This window comes from Nicotiana tabacum, chromosome 22 (genome assembly GCF_000715075.1).
Source record: "Nicotiana tabacum cultivar K326 chromosome 22, ASM71507v2, whole genome shotgun sequence".
NCBI classification, from domain to species: domain Eukaryota; kingdom Viridiplantae; phylum Streptophyta; class Magnoliopsida; order Solanales; family Solanaceae; genus Nicotiana; species Nicotiana tabacum.
The window spans coordinates 114,825,926-114,833,590 of NC_134101.1; the positions used below are offsets into that span (position 1 = coordinate 114,825,926).

The following is a 7,665-nucleotide window of genomic DNA, read 5'->3' on the forward strand; positions in this document are numbered from 1 at the left end:
TCGATTTTCATTAGTGAATAGCTATAGATTCTTAGTTATTTTTAATACTAATCACAAAATTCTTAATTGTTGGTCATCTTGGATAGTAATCTAGCTACAAAAGTACGATAATATTGTTTAATTCCAATTCCTGTGGTTATGATATTATATTATACTATGTTCGACTAGCTAGCATATTTAAATGTGTGTTTTGCACTCGTCAAATTTTAGCGTCATTGACGGGGATTAGCAATCAATAGTGTTTGAAATAGTTTGTAGTGCTCATTCACAAATTTTCTTTTTGTTTTATTTTGTTTTTTTCTTTTTACATTTAGTATTCTTTGACTGTGCGTAGGATACATGTTAGATTGGTGCATGACTCAATCTTCTGGGAAAGAAGTGCTACCATACAAACTAGAGATATAAAAACTATCGTGATAGCTGAGAAAGAAAGAAATCTCCCCGATAATGTATAGAAGGTTAGGCAATCCTCAACCAAAGAAGCTATAGCAGGAGATGATGATAATGTGGATTTGGCTGCAAGAGAGGTAGCCTAACGACTAGAACAAGATGCAAGGGATGCTGAGTAAGCAACACTTAGAGATGCATAAATTGTTTACGAAGAGGAGAGGGCTCGGAGAATTGCTCAAATCAGCCTTTGGTTCAAGACCTGTTTGGAAATATACCAACCGGAGGAGGGAGACCACTTGGCAATTATGCTAGACCGGTATTGTCATGACCCAAACCGATGGGCCGCGACCGGCACCCGGTACCTTACTCAACCGAGTACCAACATAACGTATCTTTTTATGTCATGCTATCATAAATAACTGAACCAGAGAGGCTGACGTGAAATAGGTAGAATACAACAGGTAATGTCAACTTATACATAAGACATATGGGCCTCTATGACCAAAATATCAACTTGAACACTGAACATAGGCCGACAAGGCCATACATTCTTTTACGTACATGACATATGTCTACAAGCCTCTAAGAATACATAATTTTCATAAAGGTCGGGACAGAGTCCTGTCATACCAAACAATACACATCTAACTCATACTAACCAAACAAGCAACTCTAAAGCGAATGGAGCTCACCAATATCTTCTGCTGAGCTGATAGCCTACTTGGAGGGCTCTTGACCTTTTTATCAGGACCTGCGAGCATGAAACGTAGCATCCCCAGGAAAAAGGGACGTCAGTACAAATAATGTACTGAGTATGTAAGGCGCATAAATAAGTACATAACAGACACGGAGGAAATATAGAGTAAATGACTCCACCTATAAATCTAAATAACTTTGTAAATCATGAAATAATTGTAGTATCATGCATATGCGTATGAATGTCATGTCATGCATAGGTACATGTTTCATAACATCATCAGCCTCTGAGGGCATCACATCATATCATCTTGGCCACTGTGGACAAAATCATCAACGTATACCAGCTGATTAGGTGGTAGTGCGTATATAATGCCCATAACCTTTATATATATATATATATATATATATATATATATATATATATATATATATATATATATATATATACACGCGTATATAACGCCATCTGATCATGGGTCAATGTACATGAATGCAATGCATGAAAAGTACGTTAATAAAATCTTTCGGAATGCCATAAGACCATTATACCTTTGAATAATATCATGAAGTAACTTTTTTCAACTTACGTATTTTTCTGGGACCCATGAACAGATGATAGAATAATATGACACATGGAGAATCAAGAATATAGGCATTTCTAATAGTTCTATGAATAGAGTTATGTATGGAAATTGTGCATTTACATGTTTTAATTATGTCGTATGGATTATGCCAAAAGAAAGAAAGGATAGCCTTAACATACCTGGAGTAGGAAAAACTCCGTATAATATTCTTGGATAAGATTTCACCGTACTCCTTTAGAACCGCAAAATTTTACGTTGCCACGATTGTAACAATTCTCGTTGAAATTGTTTTGATGCAAGAATTTCCGTTGGAGCCTGGATTGAATTTAGCTACTGTTCTTGAAGTATTTTGAATCTATGAAGAATGATATTGAAATGAAGATGGACATTCTGAACTTTGCCCAAAATGAAAATGGAATCACGACTTAGTAGTAAGTCTTTCTTTTGTCCAAATGAAAAATGAGCCAAGACTTGTAATAAGTCTTTACTTTAATTTCAAATATATCTTAGATAGTGTCACGATCCATACCGATGGATCGCGATGTGCACCCGGTACCTTACTCAATCGAGTACCAACATAACGTATCTTTTCATGTCATATTATCATAAATAACTAAGCCGAAGAGGCTGCCGTAAAATAGGTAGAATACATGTAATACCAATCTATCCATAAGACATACATGCATATAAGCCCAAAATAACCACTTGTACCCTGAATATAGGCCGACAAGGCCATACAATATCTTACGTATATGACATCTGTCTACAAGCCTCTAAGAATACAAAATTTTTATAAAGGTCGGGACAGAGTCCCGCCATATCAAATAATACACGTCTAAATCATACTAACCAATTAAGCAACTCCGAAGCAAATGGAGTGCAACAACATCTTCCACTGAGCTGATAGCCTATTTGGAGGGCTCTCGACCTGTCTATCGTGACCTACGGGCATGAAACGCAACGTCCCCAAGCAAAAGGGACGCCAGTACAAATAATGTACCGAGTATGTAAGGCATATAAATAAGTACATAACAGACATGGAAGAAATATAGAGTAATTGAGTCAACATGTAAGTCTGGAAAACTTTGTAAATCATAAAATACTTGTAGTACCATGCATATGCGTATGAATATCATGTCGTGCATAGGTACATGTGTCATAATATTATCAGCCTCTGAGGGCATCCCATCATATCATCTCGGTCACTGTGGGAAAAATCATCAATGCATACCAGTTGATCAAGTGGTGGTGCGTATATAATGTCATAACCTTTCTCATATCCTATATACATATATATAATTACATATATACGCATATATAATGCCATCTGGTTATGGATCAATGTACATGAATGCAATGCATGAAAAGTACGTTAATAAAATTTTTCGAAATGTCATAAGACCATTTTGGCCTTGAGTAATATCATAAAGTAAACTCTTTTCAACTTTCGTATTTTTCTGAGATCCATGAAGAGATGATAAAATATTATGACACATGGAAATTCAAGAACATAGATATCTCTAATACTTCTATGAATAGAGTCATTTATGGAATTTGTGCATTTGCACATTGCGTTTGTGTCGTATAGATCATGCCATAAGAAAAAAGGGATAGCCTTAACATACCTTAGATGATTCTCTTGACAATCCCTCTAATACACGTCAATTGTGACAAAACACATTACAGAGGATCGAAGTAAGGAAAACTCCATATGATATTTTTGAGAAAGATTACACCATCCTTCCTTAAAATCGATAAATCTCACGTTACAACAACGACCATTGTAAATCACGTATGCAATCGCTTTTAAATGTAAACCTTGTTATGTGACAGAGAGAACGTAAACCTTCCTTAGAAGGCAAAAGAATATTATACAGGGAACGTAAATTCCTCAGATTGTTAAGATTGGTTACTGACCTTTCGTTGATTTGAATGATCATCTTTTTCAGCCTGCATCTATCATAACATGCATCTTTAGAATTTGAGTGCATCTAAACTACCACACCTATTTACTGGAATTTTTTCAACTCTACTAAGTGGTGGAGGTAAATTTCCTCTTAAGTTTTTGGAATTTTTGATTATCTCCTGTAATTGGTTGATGTTTCATGCATCTGTATATGCTGAATTCTTGATGGTGAAGTGGATAAGGTATTTGACTTCATACCTTATAAAACTAGATAATATAATAAAGGGAATGTAATCCTTGTATGTGGTCTAATAATGTGACACCTTTCTTTACATCATATGAGTCACTTGGTGGCTTTATTAGCTATTTCAAGGGCTGCCATGTGGGGACTTTGTCCCCACTTATTAATTATCCACAAATCCTTAATTATATAGTTAATCTCTCATTAAACCAATAATTAACCAATTACCCACATAATTAAGAATTGTCTTAAATTACTTAGAATACTAATCCCTTTTAACACACCTTATACATCTAACTAACATGGTCACGTGGTACCTTGTATGGTACTAGTCCATAAATACTGGGTATTAACGTTCAGCCCGTATTATCCCAATATCCCAAACTTGGGCGAAAAATTTATTTTCTTTATTTGCTTCCTCTCTCACCTTCACAAATTTACTTATCATTTGTTTAAAATAGCATAATCCTTATAATCTCCAAATAATCCTTTTCCTTGGACTAATGTCAATTACTTTACGACAAATTCAACGTACAATACTACATGGTGCAACATCGTCGTAATTTAATACTGCGTGACGTAATATCGATATAATATTGCGGGGCGTAACAGATAGCGACCTATTCAAGAAGACTAATGAGTCATTTATTAGTTTTGTGGCTTTTGCCACGTTTGGGGGGGGGGAGATTTAGTCTTTATCTCCTTTTTTAATAATTAACTAGGTAATGTTCCGTTACCCGGAATTTAACCAATTATCTGCATAATTTAAAACTATTTCCACTTACTTAAAATACTACTCACTTTTCACATACCTTATACACCTTACTATCATGTCCATGTGGTACCTTGTATGGTACTAGTCCATAAATACCAAGTATTTTAGCTTAGGCCGTATTTTACCCCAAAAATGCCCATCTTTGATGAAAATTCATTTTCTTGGACTTGCTTTCCCTTTCACCTTCACGAATTTACTCATCACTTGTGAAATAACATAATTCTTATAATCTCCAAATAATCTTTTACTTGGACTGATGTCAATTACCTTACGACAAATTCAACGTACAATACTACGGGGTGCAACATCGTTATAACTTAATACTACGAAGCATAACATCACCGTAATGTAATATTGTTGGGTGCAACATTGTCGTAACTTAATACTGCGAAGCGTGACATCACCGTAATATAATACTGCAAGGCATGACATCATCGTAATATATTACTGCAGGACGTAACATCATCGTAATATATTACTGTAGAGGATAACATCATCGTAATATATTACTACAGAGCATAATATCGTTGTAATACAGCGGGGCGTAAAATTATTCCCCTCTTTGGAACATTCATCCTCGAATGTTGACTGATGCACTTATCATTTTCATAACTTATATCTTCCGAATACTTTTGAACTTCCCTTGCCATCTAGGCGACTATTCTGTGAATGAGTCCAAAGTCCAGGGCTTTCCCCCTTAGGCCTCCTTCTCACACCACAACTTGTAGTCGGAATTCTTCCAATCTCATAACTGTTGGTACCTTTCATCATGTAGCCTGTGCAATTTTGACCTTGTAAGTGTGTCCAATCTCTAGGCTTCATATGTATAGCTTGATAAGATGCCCCTTTGGGCATCTATGAGTATACTGAAGTTCTTCGCTCGGTACTTTGTTGAATTCACGAATATTTATTTCATCACATAGGTCCGTTTAGCCATCCGTATGAATTTACTGCCATAACTCTTACTTTAATTTATCGTTGTTGAGGTCTGCTACCAAATCCCAGCTTACTCTCGTTGCTTATTCCATATGTATAAATTTAAGTCCTTTAATGCTTTCTCGTTACTACTCATCTTTAGAATGACAGCCTAATCTCATCTCATACTTTGTGACTTTTGTTCATCTATTATTGATTCACCTCAATATTGATCTACAATATACTACTAATAACTTGAAACTTCTTACGTAATACTTTGCCGCTAGGGCTTATGTTGCATTGAGGAATATTTGAAGTGATTCCCATAATCATATTTCATATTGTCTCAATGTGATTCACCTTATGGGGGTATCCTAATTTCGTGCCGCCAACGAAATCTTTCTCCTTCTTTTTTTTTAAAATCATTATTCAAACGAAGGCCCAAACATCATCCTTTATCTGTCACAATTTCACCCTCATTTTATTATCAGAGCAACATTTCATTCCTTCTAAATGCTATTAATCTTAGACTCCTTTGAGTTCATTCAGGTTATACTGAACTTTCAATAACTTAGAGAAACCATCATCTCTCTTGTTTCCATGGACTTAATCCTGAGCACTTATCCATTCTCATCACCTTTTCACTTACCTTTCCTCGTCCTTACTCATGTTTCCTTAAAACTTTGTTGCTCTGTCATACTTTAGCTTGCAACCTATATATATATCCATTTATACTACTCACAACTTTCCTTCAACTTTCTTGCACCATAGTTTCCTTATGTTATTCTGGAACGTCAAGCGAGACATCATAGGCTGAAAGACATACCGCCGACGATGCTGTTATCATTCCTAGATAATGAATCCTCGTGCTTCTGGCCCTTTTATCCAAAGTATGGACTATTCACGATCTTCTGTCTTTGAGTATCTCGTATGTTGTTCACCTTTATCTTACTTACCTTAAAATCTCGCATCGTATCTTCTATCTCTTTTATGACCTCCCTTCCACCTAGATGTAAATTCATGTCCATAGCTTGAAGCTCTATTATAATACTTGCACCTCTGGTGCATACACAATCCTGTGGGAGCTTCATGCGGACTTCTTATGAGACTGGTACTTTTCTAACTGGCTTCCTTGTAGAGCCATTATAGACTATGGTTGTTGTATTTCTCTTGAACATCTGATATTAAGAGTAATTCTATCATATTCTCAAGCACAACTTCTATAATTTTTCTACGTCCAATAATCAGACTCCTAATTTACTTGGGTGATGTAATTCTTTAGTTTCCTCTTCCTTCTAATCAGCCTTTACGTAGGCTTAAGCTATCTTCCGATCTGTGGCTCATGGTATCAGTTATTACCTTAGTCTTTCATGGGCGTTATGGAATATCCATGATATAATTTTCTAACAATTCAATCCTTTGTCTAGGCCCTGGGCTCAATTCTTTCTTTTAACTTATACCAGAGTCTTCTATGGCTGTATGACTGTCAACAAATATGCTGCCTGGATAATGCTCCAAAATCTTAAGTGTATCCATAACGTACTAACTCTGGATCATTGATCGAATAATTCTTTCATTCCATCTCAGCTTTCTTTAAACGTGTGCAATTACTTTTCCTGGTCTTTCTGCCCCTTGTTGCGTGCATACTTAACTCATCCTAGTTCCCATACATGCCAGAATTTTTATGCAACTCATATAGTCTCGAATATTACCTTCGATCTTTCTCCTCATTCATTAGCCACGGTAGGTGCTGTAGACATGTGATTTTTGACCCTCCCCAAGATTTTACATATTTTAGCATATAAATATTTATTTTAGGCCTAATATCGCTATTTCAATTAGTTTTGACTCTTTTACTTTATTTTATCACAAAAATAAAAACTACAAAAAATATTTTCTTTTATTTAGCTAATTAATATTTTATCTAGTCACTTTTAATTTATGTACTTTACATAAAATTTAAAAATACAAAAATAGTTCCACTTTATTTTTAGGAATATTATTTTACCTTTTGCAATGATTTTAATCTAATTCCATTTTTATCTTTAGTATGATATTTGAAAAATACTAAAAAAATAGGTTTGTTTTAACGGTTAATCGTATTTTAATAGTTATTTTACTTAAGTAGGATTAATTGGCAAATGAGGTCGTATTT

General features: G+C 35.0%; 1 long non-coding RNA gene across 2 annotated transcripts; it reads right to left on the bottom strand.

The window, feature by feature from the left end:
* Positions 1–824: 824 nt before the first annotated feature.
* On the bottom strand, positions 825–3,892 carry LOC142176809 (uncharacterized). Of its 2 annotated transcripts, XR_012705616.1 has the most exons (3): positions 3,591–3,892; positions 1,853–3,417; positions 825–1,141 (listed from the first exon to the last, which is right to left on the bottom strand). It is a non-coding gene; the product is annotated as an uncharacterized LOC142176809 (long non-coding RNA). The 2 variants fall into 2 exon arrangements; XR_012705615.1 differs by having other exon boundaries at positions 1,853–3,892.
* Positions 3,893–7,665: the final 3,773 nt, after the last annotated feature.